At 55.6% G+C, this 12,775-nt stretch overlaps 1 protein-coding gene across 5 annotated transcripts in view; it reads right to left on the bottom strand.

Annotated features, from left to right (window-relative positions):
* ATP2B2 (ATPase plasma membrane Ca2+ transporting 2) overlaps nucleotides 1-12,775 on the bottom strand; it is a 352,425-nt gene that overhangs the window by 161,726 nt on the left and 177,924 nt on the right. Inside the window, exon 1 of one of the 5 annotated variants that reach the window (XM_059940373.1) lies at nucleotides 204-241. The exons of the other annotated variants lie outside the window; for them this stretch is intronic. The gene's annotated coding sequence lies outside the window, so the exon portion shown is untranslated. Of the gene's footprint in view, nucleotides 1-203; nucleotides 242-12,775 lie in introns of those variants that run through there. 5 annotated transcript variants of the gene reach the window in all.

The following is a 12,775-nucleotide window of genomic DNA, read 5'->3' on the forward strand; positions in this document are numbered from 1 at the left end:
TCAGCTGCTGTCAGATAAACAAGCCCGGCTCCCCCCTGGTCCCCCCCCCCCCACCGCCGCCGCCGCCGCCGCCGCCACCACCATCAGCACTGAAAAAAACCAAATGAAATGAAACAAAATAAATTGGGTGAGGGAGGAAGGGGAGAGCGGAGTGGGGCGCTTTTTATTTTTTATTTCTCATGCTGGGGGATGCCGGTACTTACTTGGCTATGAAAATCGCCACAAATCCGGCACGGTTTCCAGGCGGGCAGCCCCGTAATCTCGGTGCGGCAGCTGGTGCCGCGGCTGAGCCCAGCCAGCGTGCCCGGGTCCCTCTGCAGACTGTACCATCCTGCCCGAGGAGTGGGGGGGGGGGCGGGGGGGGGGAGGCGTCGGCGCCGGCTTCTAGGAGAGCATCTCGCCCGGCAAAATGCAGTCTCCGGGGAGGCAGAGGCCGCTGCGCTGCTGGAGGCTGGGGGAGGGGGCAGGAGGACAAGGGAGGGACGCGGGGAGGCCTCGTTCTGGTGGGGGGACTGGGGGAGGAGAGTGGGGGGCGGGGGGACGTGGACCGAACCACCACGGTGTTGTTTGCGGTTTTAATTCCTCCCGTGGGATCATGAGGAACTGAAGCTGGCGGAGTCCCAGGAATACGCCCGCTCCCCCGAAGTTGGAGGGAATGTCAAGGGCATGGTGAGGGTAGGCTTGGGGCTGCGCTGGAGGGGAGGGGGTCCTTCGAGCAGTGGAGGGGGGTCAGCAATAGAGAGAGGAGGATTTTGCTCAAATGGCCCTAAGTCTTCCCTTACTTTCTGGGGGACCCATTCAGCTGGGCAGGGGCTCTGGTGCCCCCTCTTGATCAGGACACCCCCAGACCTGGGGGCAAAGGTCACATGAGGAGCAGTGGACTGAACACAGTCTAAACACAACTGTGGTTGCAGGACCGATGGAGCAGAGCCCGCAGTGAACTCCCTGCTGCCGTGGAAGTGCAACCCCTGAACCCCTGCAGCCCCAGGGCCGGACTGTGTGCAGCCCCACCTGCCTGGGGGCTGCAGGTCTGCAGAGGACCCCCTCAAGAGGCCACTTCTCTACTCACGGGTGCCCACTGCATATGCCTCGCGCATCTACAGAATTTGCAGGGACATCTGTGATGAGTTGCCGGGGGCTGGTGATGCCCAGAGGAGCCCCTCAAGAGGCCACTTCTCTACTCACGGGTGCCCACTGCATACGCCTCGCGCATCTACAGAATTTGCAGGGACATCTGTGATGAGCTGCCGGGGGCTGGTGATGTCCAGAGGACCCTAGGGACCCCCAACAAGGAGTCTGCAGGAATGGGATTCCCCCAACCAGTTGCCTGCTTCTTCCTGCCTCATCTCTGGCAGACCTGCTGCCTCTTTAAATCCAGCCAGGTGGGAGGACAGCCCCAGGAGCAAGGGGAGGAGGTCACAGTGGGTGAAGGGGCTTCTCTCAGATTCAGGAGCCTCCCCCTCCACTGCCGTGCCCCCTCCAGGAGGGTTGCCCTGCTTGGCAGGAGGGCACTGAAGGTGGAAGGACCTTCAGGAGTGTCTTGGGGCACCTGTCCGCGTGGAGGGGGTGTGTGCGGGCAGGGTGAGGGCTGGGGGTGCCCCAGGAGGGAGTCCTAGACTAGAGCTGCCTCCTTCCCCTGCCCCCATCCCCTGACCACTTCTGAGCTGCCCGCCCAAGCGAGCGTCCCAAGCTGCCGCTCCATCCCTGGGCTGGCACAGAATATCAATTTGTCTCGTTAAGCTGAAAGTCTGCACTGCACCAAAATCAGAACCTGGCCGGGCAGAGGGGCCACGGGAGGCATGGAGCCAGGAGCGCCAGCGGCAGGGCCCCTGTCAACAAGGCCACGCTGATACCCCCTTGCCCTTCATCCCCCTAACCCCACCAAGGGGTCCCCTTCTGTCTCCGGGCCAGGCAGAGTGAGATGCAGGGAGGCTGCTGAGAAGCTTAGGGTGCTGAGCACTGGGTGGCCCTGGGCTCCAGTAGGGCAGGCAGGGAAGGCACCAGGCTGGGTTCCGAGGGAGCAGCCCAGGACACCGCTTAGGGAGGCTTTCGTCCTCTACCAATAGCTTGCGACAGGGACCTCCCACCTCGGCCCCTTCTTGGGGGTGCAGACGGGGGGACTCCACTGGCCCCTCTCCAGTCAGACTTCTAAGACAAACTCTACTTCAGGAGGGGCCGGGCCAGCCTCTGCCCCCCAACACGGGGCCAAGTAAAAGTGTCAGAGACACTGGGGTGAGGGTGAGCACAGACCGGCAGAGGGGAAAGGACCACTCCAGCTCCCATCTGTTGGAGCAACTGTCTGGACCAGGAATCCCACCGTTATTACCATGACATTAATGGGGGCAAAACCCTTTCCCTGTGATTACAAAACAAACAGTCCCACCAGGGGCCGGTTATGAGCTACCATCTGAGCAATAACAATCCCGTCCGTGTCCGGCACACTTTTGTTCACAAAGGCCACCTGCAAAACAGTAAATCGCTTGCTTCTCACAAGTACTGCTGGAATGGCTGCTGTGAGCACCCATGTTACAGATTAGGAATCTGCGTGTGGCTCAGAGGCGTGTGGTGGCCAGCACAAGGTCCCTTGGTTGGGAAGGGGTAGACTGAACCTGTGACCGAAGCCTGAGGACTCCAAGCCCAGGGCTCCCTACATGTGAAGGCCAGCATGGCACAGGCCGCCTGGGGGCCCCAGTACTCATCCACTTGGCAGTTCTAAGTCCTGCCTGCTCACTAGCCCCTGTGAGGGGTGGGCTGGGTCTTCACGAACAGACACCAAACTCTCAGGAGCTTATGGATTTTGATTCTCAGGATCTAAGACTAGCACGGCACCTGGCTAAGCTCCCATCTTCTTGGCATTTCAGGCCTGTGTACTTCAGCCTCTGCAGCCACACCCCAAGTACAGGATATTCCCTAACTTTTGAGGCAGTCCAAATGTTAAATAGCAGAGTTTGGAAGTTTTTCTTATGTTAGGCCTATGAACTCCTACTCATCCTTCAAAGTCCAGCTCAAATGCCCCTTCCTCGGACAGTCCTTCCTGATTCCAGCAACAGAATTAGTTCGTAACTCTGGCCCAGCTCTGATCACAACATATTGTGATGGTTTCACATCTGTCTCCCTCATTGGGCTGTGACCACATCAACTCTGTCTCCAGAGTCCCAGCTCCCAGCATGTAGTGGGTGCCGCAATAAAGGCTTGAATGAAATCTGCTGCTATGTGATTTTAAGTTCAAATACCAGAACTAGAAAGACTCTTATCCAGTTCTCCCATTTTATAGTGGAGCAAACTGAGGCCTCAAGAAAAGAATGTAAGTGGCTTGCCAAGGTCATCCTTGAGGGTCGAATCTGGCCACAGACATTCGTCCCCTGCCCTGCCCCCTTTGCCTCCCCTTCCTGCAGCAGACACACCTGGGGCATCTGGCCTGTCCTTCCAGGATATGTTGGGGGCAGGAGGTACTGGGCAGGCAGAGGTGTTGTGAAATCAGACAAACAATGGCACCAGTGTCGCAACTCTGGGAAGGCTGGAAACGACAGGTCAGGGTCACTCACAGGGAAGAGGGGGAGAGAGGCAGGAGGCCAGCCAGGAGGATTACCCACAGCTTCTGCCTCCAGCATGATTTGGCTTATGGTGGACATGGCTTGGGGGTCAGGGTTGGGGGAAGATATGAGAAATAGGGCAGGAGTGAGGGGAGAGCCGGTCCAGTCATATTTCAAACAGTGTTTAGTTGCCCAGTTTTCTCCCCTTGGGGCAGATCCTGGGGCCGGAGAGAGAGGGGGAGTAGAGAGGGTCAGTCCACCCAGGGATGAGGGTGGGGAGCCTGGCCCCAGCTGATGGAGGCATTTTGCATAAGGGAGACTGATGAGGTAGGTCCAGACAGGTCTGAGGCAGGCAGAATGGAAAGCAATCCGAGGCCAGCTGTGTCCTCTCTGGTAGATGCGGGCTCTCTGGGGCTTTCCCCCTTGAGGGGAAGCAGGAATGAAGGCTATACCTGCCCTCACCTTGCCCAGCTCAGGGTCTTCTGAAGCCTGGGCGGGGGTCCTGGGGCACCTGCCATCACAATGAGCTGCTGGCTGGGCCCCTCAGGGGATGAGAAGCTATTTCCAAAGGCCCCTCCCATCCCTGCCTTGTCTGACTTCCACTAATCACTCACGGAGAGAATGGGCTTCTTCCCATTTTGCAGGAGAAAATTGAGGCCTGGAGATTTTGAACAACTTGCTTAGGAATTACAGGGCCAGTGAGGGCCAGAGCTGAGATTTGAACCCAGATCTGTCCCACTTGAGCTTTAGGCTCTTCCCTCTGTCCTCGCCTCAAGCCACCCAACTCTGAGGCCCATGACTCAGACTCTCCTAGGCCCATGACCTCAAGGGGCCACAGAATGTCTAGGGGGCTATGTGGCCCAGCTTGTCCTAAGTCTTTCCTCCACCACATTGGGGTCCTATACCCACTCCCACCAAAGCCCAAAAGTCCTTCAAGACAACCTGATCTTGGGCTGAGACAAGACAGCCCAGGTTTGTGGTCAGACAAACCTGGGTTCAAATCCTGGCTCCTTCATTTACCAGCTATGTGACTTTGGGCAAATGACTCAACCTTCCTGAGTCCCAGTTTTCTCATTTGCAAAGTGGGGACAATAATACCTATTTGGCAGGTTTGCACACTAGAGGAGAATGGCAGCTGTTATTCATAGAAAAAGCATAGGGGTGAACTTCTTCCGAAGGCCCCTGGGAAAGGTTGGGAGAGTGGGCCTGTCCCAGCCCCTCATCCCACTGGCTTATGATGGTTCTCAGATACCACCAGTGGGGCCTAGGCAGGGCTGGTCTCTAGGACTCTGAAGGGCCAGACAGCCCTGCTGAGACTTGAACCCAGGTCCCCGATTCCCAGCTCCTCCCACTGGGTCTTGCTCCCTCAGGAAGGAGGGTACAGGCTTGACCCCTGGCTAACTCCAGCTGCCATTCACATCGACATCCTACCGTGTGTCTCATGTGGTGTGAGCTTCGCAAAATCCTGGGAGGTAGGTGCTATTTTTACCCTTCCCCCCCACCATTTTACTGATGAGGAAACTGAGGTACAGAGAGGTGAAATGATGTTGCCCAAGGTCACAGAGTAGGGGAACTGGGGCCTAAAACCAGGGCTGCGTGAGGCCCCACGCTGAGTCCAGGGACTGTAGGAGGCAGGCATAAGCCTGCGTCCAGGGAGCCACGCGGGACCTGGATTTCCCACAGATCAGAAAACCTCAGCCCAGAGGGCCCACCCCAACCCTCCAGTGGGGTGGGGCAGGTATGTGGCTATGGCTGACTTGCCACCTCTCTGCGAGGGCAGGAATAGGGGCCAATTAGGGAGCAGGCACTTTCCCACCTGGCAGAACACAGAGCCTAGTGAGTCAAGAGCTACTCTGGGAGGACTCCCTGGGGGAGGCTGCCTTTTCCAAGCCGGAGGAACACCGTCTCATCCACGGGCGGCTAGCCTTTCAGGTTAATGCCGCCGTGTTAATGCACACGCACTTACACACTGCCCACTCCCATCCGTCCATCCTGCCTCCTCACCTTGGTCTCCCTGCTGCTCCGCCTGCCATCCTCCTCCCATTTACCCACCCCCTACACCCTAAGGACCTTCCTTAATTCCTCTAAACCCCTCTTTGGCTGCCCTGTGCCTTCAGCATAAAACCCAAATTCCTTACCATGACTCATGAGGCCTGGATGACTGTTCCAGACCCCTCCCCTTATCCTCTGTCCACTTTCCCTACATCAAGCCTTCCTTGCTTCTGAAACACACCCTTGCATTTCCATGCTTCTGTGTATTTGTGTGTACCGTCTACTCTGCCAGGGATGCCTTGCTTCCCCACTTGTCTGCCAGGAGAACTTCTATCATCCTTCAAACTCAACTCCAACAATCCCTCCTCCAGGAAGCCTTCCCTGATTTCCCCTCCATCATCCCTGCCTCCCCCTCCCCCTCAAAAGATTTGCTGCAATTAATTTTTTTATGCACATCTGTCTTGTCCATCAGTCTGGGGGGCTCCTTAGGGATAGGGAACAAGTCTCATTTGCCTGTTGTGTCCCTAGCACTGGGCACAGAGCCTTAATAAATATTGATTGAACTGATGAATACAGGTTTGTTGAATGAAAATGCAATTCCCCTGGTGGTTTTAAACTGGTATTTGCATCTCTTTATGGCTCTGGAAATATTCTTTGGGCTTGCTTGCAGGTCCTGATTTAAGAGTTGCTATTTCCTGAACCTGTCAATGAATGGGGCTTCCTCTGCATGCCCACCTTGGGAAGGGGAAAGGAAGACCCCCCCAACTTCACTCAGATACCCTGTCCAGAGATGTCTCAACAGGCTCAGGATGCCTGAGCCCAGGGCTGGACTCAAGGTGAGTTAAGCAACCAGAGAGGAGCCCCTGTCCCTAAATGCTCTCTCCAAGGTACCTACAGCCTGACATTTTACCGTTAGTAATTCATTTCTTTGGATTATTCAATCATCAAATATTTATTCAGCCCTCACTAAACGTGAGGTACTGTGCTGGGGTCCCTATTTAACATTTGTGTGTATGTATGTGTTTTCACTCCTGCCAGAAGGCTGACTCCCTGGAGGAAGAAAAGGAGGAGGAAGGAGGAAACAGAGGGAGTGGGGACAATGAATCCAGCAATGTCAGGAGAAGAGGGAAGAAAATCTGTCATTTGCTGAGCACCTACTATGTGCCAGGCACTTAACACAAGAGCTGTCATTTACTCCTCATCACCACCCCAGGATAATTTAGTGTTCTCAGCCCTCAGTTTAGAGAAGATCAAGCCCAGAGAGGGTGAGTGTCTTGCTTAAGGGCACACAGCTGTGTGGCACAGGACTGAGTATTTAAACCTAACGCCGACTGCCCTGAAGCCTGTGATCTCTGTGGACGTCCTCCCACTGAGGAGGCTGTAGGAACCCAGCAGGGAAAGAGGACCTCCCAGAGAGGACAAGGGCAGGGGTGACAACTGAGATGCTACAAGCTGAGAGGCCTGCCTGCTGACTGGCAGGAGAGCCGGACACAACTGAAGTTGTGATCAGTAAGAAGTTCAGGCATGAATGTGGCCATGCCCGTGGTCTGCGGCTCATCAGAACGGGAGGGAGGCTGCGGGGGCCACATCAGCTGTCTGCTGAGCGTTTTCCTGTGTGCTAATGCACACATCTAGGTACACACAATTAACCTGCTATGTGGAGCAGATCACTCCTGTTTTACTGATGAGGAAACCGAGGTCTGGAGAATGGAGTGGACAAGCCCAGGACTAAGCAGCTGGAGCCAGAGTTAGAACTCAGATCTCTCCTGGAAGGCTTGCAGAGGGGCAGCAGGCTTGGGGGTTCACCCCTTATGAGGTTTCCAAGCAGCCAGGGCTCTCAGCATAACCGAAGCCCTTGACCTGTCACTCAAACCCCTGCCTCTGGGACATGAAGGGGCTCAGCTGTCTCAGTCCCTGTTTGTACCCAAAGGTAGCAAGGAAGTGGGGGTGGGTGCACCAAGCTTGGGAGCTTGAGCTCAATGGACTAGCTCAAACCCTGCTCCACCCTGATGGGCTGTGTGACTTTGGGCAAATCTCTCCATCTCTCTGGCCTCAGGCTCCTCATCTGTAAAACAGGCACAGCACCATCTGCTTTCTGCCTCTCTGACAGCTCACTTGTTCAACAAATATCCACTGATGTCCACTACTTGTCAAGCTCCTTGCTAGGTGCGGAGAATACAGCGGTGAGCAGAAAAGCTCATGGTATCCGCTCTCAGGAGGGTTTAGAGACAGCTGTGAAATGAAATGAGCACACAAACGAATGTAAATTTACCAAGGGGTCTGCGATAAAGGGGCAGAGGCCATGAGCACGTTAGGCAGGAATGTCTCTCGTGGGAGTGAGGGGGTGTTGGAGGTTTCCCCAAGGGGGTGGTGACTGAGCAGGAGTTCACTAGGTAAAAGGACGGGGTGGTGACAAAGGGCCTGAGGTTGGAAAGGGCTTAGCCTTTCTCAAGGGGTGGAAAGGAGACCCGGATGACTTAGACAGGGAGAGTGGGCAAGGGGCAGGAGCGGGCAGGGGCCTGTGGACCAGTTACAGAGTCCTGTCCTTATCCTGGGAATAGGAGGAACCTTAGAAGGGTTTGAAGGATTAAACAGGATGAGGAACATAAGGCCCGTGGCAAGGGCCTGCCGCAGGATAGAATTCCACAGTGTCGTGGGACAGCCGCACCACGTAACACCCACCTTCCCCAGGGAACGTGTTCATTCTACTAACCGGGATTGGGGCAGACTCTGGGCTAGGGACACATCAGCCTCGGCTGGGAGGAAAAGCACATCCAGTAGACACATACAGATTCCCAGGTGTGCTGAGAGCTGAGGGGAGCCGCCTGACAGAAGGAGAAACGGGCCAGGAGAGGGGAAGGGGCCCTCGTCCCCAGGGTCGTGGGTGACTTGAGATGAGAGCTGTGGGCTCAGGACTCTCAATCCAGTGCTCCCTCCAGGGCCTTGATGGTTGCCCTGCTGGGCAGAAAAGATGGTATTACTATGAATCCTAAATAGTAGTACTGAGAGGTGGTATTGGCCGAACAATTATTACACGCCAGGTATGTTTGTTCTAAGAACTTTTCGTGTTTTGGCTCATTTAATTCTCACCCTTTAAGGTAGTTTTGACTATTATCCCCATTTTATAGATGATAAAACTGAGGCACAGAGAGGTCAGGGACCTTGGCCAAGGTTGTTCAGTAAGTGGTGTTGGGATTTGAACTCAGGCATCTCCTTCCTACCCTGCTAGAGGTCTGGGGAATGCTTGGGCCCCGCTAGGGCGTCCAGCAAGGGGCCTACGGAAGCAGGGTAGAAGTGAGATGTGGAGTCAGAGCTGGCTGAAGAGGGAGGTGGGCAGTGGGCAATGCTGATGGCCTTGATGGCCTCCAAAGTCGTCCCCACAAGGGCATCCCACTTTTCTCCCCAGGGGAATTCCCTTTGGGATCTGCCTGGGGAGCGGGTTTATGTGGAATCGGGGCCCGTCGGGGCTGGGAGACGCTGCCGTGCCCCTGTCAGCCTACGCTTCCGTTTTGCAGATGGGGAGCCTGAGGCCTCGTCACGCAGCCATCTGCCTCGGACACACCACAGCTAAGCCAGGCCTGGGAGGTAAGTGCTGGCTCCAAGGCAGACTTTTAACCCTATAAGAAACCTCTGCTGTCACCTCGTGGGGCTACCTGTTCAGCACCCCTCTTCATCAGATACGGCTCCAAGAGCAGGCGCCTGCACAGGGGCCAGGGCCGCCTTCTAAGGAGACCCTGCATCAGTGGGGTCCTCTGTGAATGGGACTGCCCTCAAGGCTGGGCCAACACTCTCACTACCAAGGCCACTGACAGGCTGTCCCGGGAGGTGGGGTGAGTCCTGGACCAGGAGTCGGCCGGGATGGGACTAAGTGCCGTGGGGCAGGGGACGTCCTTCTCTCCTGAGCCCACCTTCCTCTCCCCCAGCTTTCCTGCCCTGCCACCGCCATGGGTCAATTTGCAACGACAAAATACAAGAAGGAAATGGACAAGTCTTGACAAACTGTAAGTAGCTTCCTGGATAAAAGGTGCTGTTTCTTTCTGGGGGACACAGCACAGCAGAGGAGTAGAGCAGGGGCTTGGGGATCAAAGATATGGGATTGAACCCCAGCTCTGCCACTTACTATCAGGTGACCTTGAGCTAGTCATTTGGCCAATTTGAACCTCAGTTTCTACATCTGTGAAATGGGAATGGTAATACCTGCAATTGTGAGAGTGTTGGGAGGCATGGATGAGTAACATGTATGCATGTGACACACAGTAGGTGCTCAGCAAAGTCTGGCTTGCTTCTCCGTCCCTTTTCTGCAAGGTGATAACACTTTGAAGCCATAGGAAATCTGGTCTTTGACTTCAAACAAAACGAGAGAGAATCAGAAGATATCATTGGTTCACTTCTTCAGTGTGAATTGAGCACGTACTACATGCCTGGCAGTGTGGGGACTGCCTCCTGGGGCAGGACACTCAGCGGCAAAGAAGGAAAGGAGGGAGGGAGGGTCTGAGGAGCCCTGGGGGTGCTGAGTGGTGCCTCTGCCCTGGGTGAGGGCTAGGTAGTGCCCCACCCATGTGGAGGTGTCTCAAACCTCTCAGAACCTCCCCCAAGGGAGGTAAGCATCTCCTCTGGGCCTTGGTCAGGACTCTCGGCTGCCAGCCCCACAGAGGGATCCCATGAACTCCTGCCTGAAAATCCAGCCCCAACTCAGGTCCTAGAACTACCTGGCTGGAGGCTGGGGGTGTGTGTGGCTGGGGTGTGGGCTTTGAAGTCACACACTCGTGGGTTCAAATCCAGGCTCCATAACTCACTGGCTGTGTGACCTTGGGCAAGTCACTTCACCTCTCTGAGCCTCAGTTTCTTCATCAGGACAATAGAGATAATGTCTAGCTCAGAGGATTGTGCTTTGAATTAACTGAGATACTGCACGTAAAATGCTTCACCTGTCATGTGTTACGTCCACAGTTAATGGTAGCTTAAAACGGCACACAAGGCCCTCCTCTCTTCCCTTGAAGCAACTGGGACATAAGTATCCCACCCTGTGTGGTTGGCACAGCAGCAGTCTTGCCTGGGGTGCTCTGGAGTCTCTCCGACTGGCTCGTGAGAACTGATCGTGTCTATGGCCATCTCACGTTGGTAGCTTGCGACCTGCCAGGGTGGGAGCATTTACACCACAGACGCCGGCAAACGCTACATATCAGGGCACTCACCTCCCTACAAACCGGTCTAGAACGTTCCCCAGCACACCACCGAGCCCTGGTCAGGAGCGCAAACCTGCTGCCTGGAGTCTGTTGCCTTCCAGGTCTCGGGACCCCCTTCTGCCCTGGTTTCTCTCCAGCTGCTCCTCCCCACCTGGCCACCCTCACCCACCCCAGCATTGGTAACCTGCCCTTGGGTCTCTCTTATTCTCTGCCATGGGGCTGGCTGAGGATAGCTGCTCTGCCCAGAGGGATTTCAGAGTCAGATGAGGTGAGCCTGGTGAGGCACAGCCCTAGAAGGTTGGTGGCCAATTATCTTCTCTCTCCCTCGCCCCCTTTTCTGAACCCTTGTCAGCCCTCCTCTCAGCCTCCAGTATCCCAGCCACAACCTTCTCGTTCAAACTCTCATCTTGAAGTTCCACGATGCCTGGCACCCACTCCTCTGATCTTTCCATGCCCACCTCTTCTTCCTCCAGCCCCATGAGGCCCACTAGCAGCCAGTGAACTACTGCGTTTGGAGACAGGTGGCCCCGAGGAGGTCCTGGCCCTGGGCCTTTCCCCTGTGACACCAAACAAGCTACTCGGCCTTTCAGAGACTTCTTGGTAAGGATGGTGATATAAATCGGGCTCTTGCCATGGGTCAGGCACCGTGCCAACAGCTCTACCAGCCGAGCTCATCCTTGTTTCCTCACCTGCAGGATGGGGACGAGAAAAGTGTCTGCCCTGGGGACTTGCACGGTGATCCCCAGCAATAGCTGGGGTGAGTTGACTCTAATAGTAAAGCGCCATGCTAATGCTGTTATTCTACTCTGAAGGGCAATGCTTGTTGAGATCTACAATTTTTAGATGTGTTAAAGAAAAAAAAACGCCACAGGCATGTTATTTATAGTCAGCTCCCGTACAGGTTTTTAATCATTCTTCGCCTGCTCTGCTAAAAATAACAAATGACAAAGGTCACATCTGCTCCCACCTATGGGAGGAATCTACAGAGAATGAGGCTTTTGATTCACTGCCTGGGTGAAGTGAGAATTCCGCTGCAGCAGCCCCTGGAATTCCTCCCCAGTCTCGCTGGGAAGCTTGGGAGGCCTGCTGTGTCTCACTGGGCAGGTGAGTCCAGCCTCAGTCACCTCCTCCCCCAGCCTGGAGAGGGAGATGGCGGTGGAACAGCAAGAGATTGGGCCTTGGTTCCAGGGCTGCAGCGCGGGCCTCAGTTTCCCCGTATTCAAAATGAGAGGGGCGGAGTCAGTAGGCACTGAGAACTTTCTCCTGATCCTAAATGCAAAGATGCCCTAGTCCTATTCCCTTCCCCTCCACCCTGCACCACCGTGGACTCACTTACTAAATATCCATCGGCCCCTGATGATGACAATTGTGTTGATGATGCGAATAATCAGGAGAATGTTTGTGGAGTGCTGACGTGGGCCTTTAGGTGGAGTAAGCACACTGACTCCACGCACCGGCCCCCCACCCCCACCCCAGGGAAGGAAAGCTGGTGTCCCCATCTGACAGATGAGGGAGGGGACGGAGCCCCGAGGGTGACAGTGCACGTGCACGGACTGGCACCAGGCAGTGACGGCTCCAGAATGTGACCGGGTGTCTGCCTCCTGGGCACAGCAGGGGGACAGAAACACCCAGAGCTTGCTTTCCCCATCACCAAGGGAGCCATGGTCCCAGCTATGGTGACTCTCACGTAGGCAGGGAGTGGCCGTGGATGGACAAGGGCCTAGGGCAGTCGGGAGGAGGTCCCAGCGAGGACCTCATTTCTCCTGGCCCTTGCCAGGAAAGGGGGACAGGCACAGAGAGAGTGGAGGTGGGGTGGGGTGCCAGTGCCTGGCATGTTTGGGGAGGGCGGGGCTGGGCTGTGGGCTGGGAGTGGCAGAGGCCACTGGGACCCCACAGCAAGGCGGCTGGCAGTTCGCCTGGGGACCAGAAGTCCCTACACCTCAGGAATGATGCTTGCCGCCTCCACAGGTATAGCACACACTTCACGTCCTTCTTTCACTCAACTCCCTTTTAAAAAACGTATATACCTTCTTAGTATATTATCTTAAGCATTCACAGCCAAGA

This window comes from Balaenoptera ricei, chromosome 11 (assembly GCF_028023285.1).
Source record: "Balaenoptera ricei isolate mBalRic1 chromosome 11, mBalRic1.hap2, whole genome shotgun sequence".
NCBI lineage: Eukaryota > Metazoa > Chordata > Mammalia > Artiodactyla > Balaenopteridae > Balaenoptera > Balaenoptera ricei.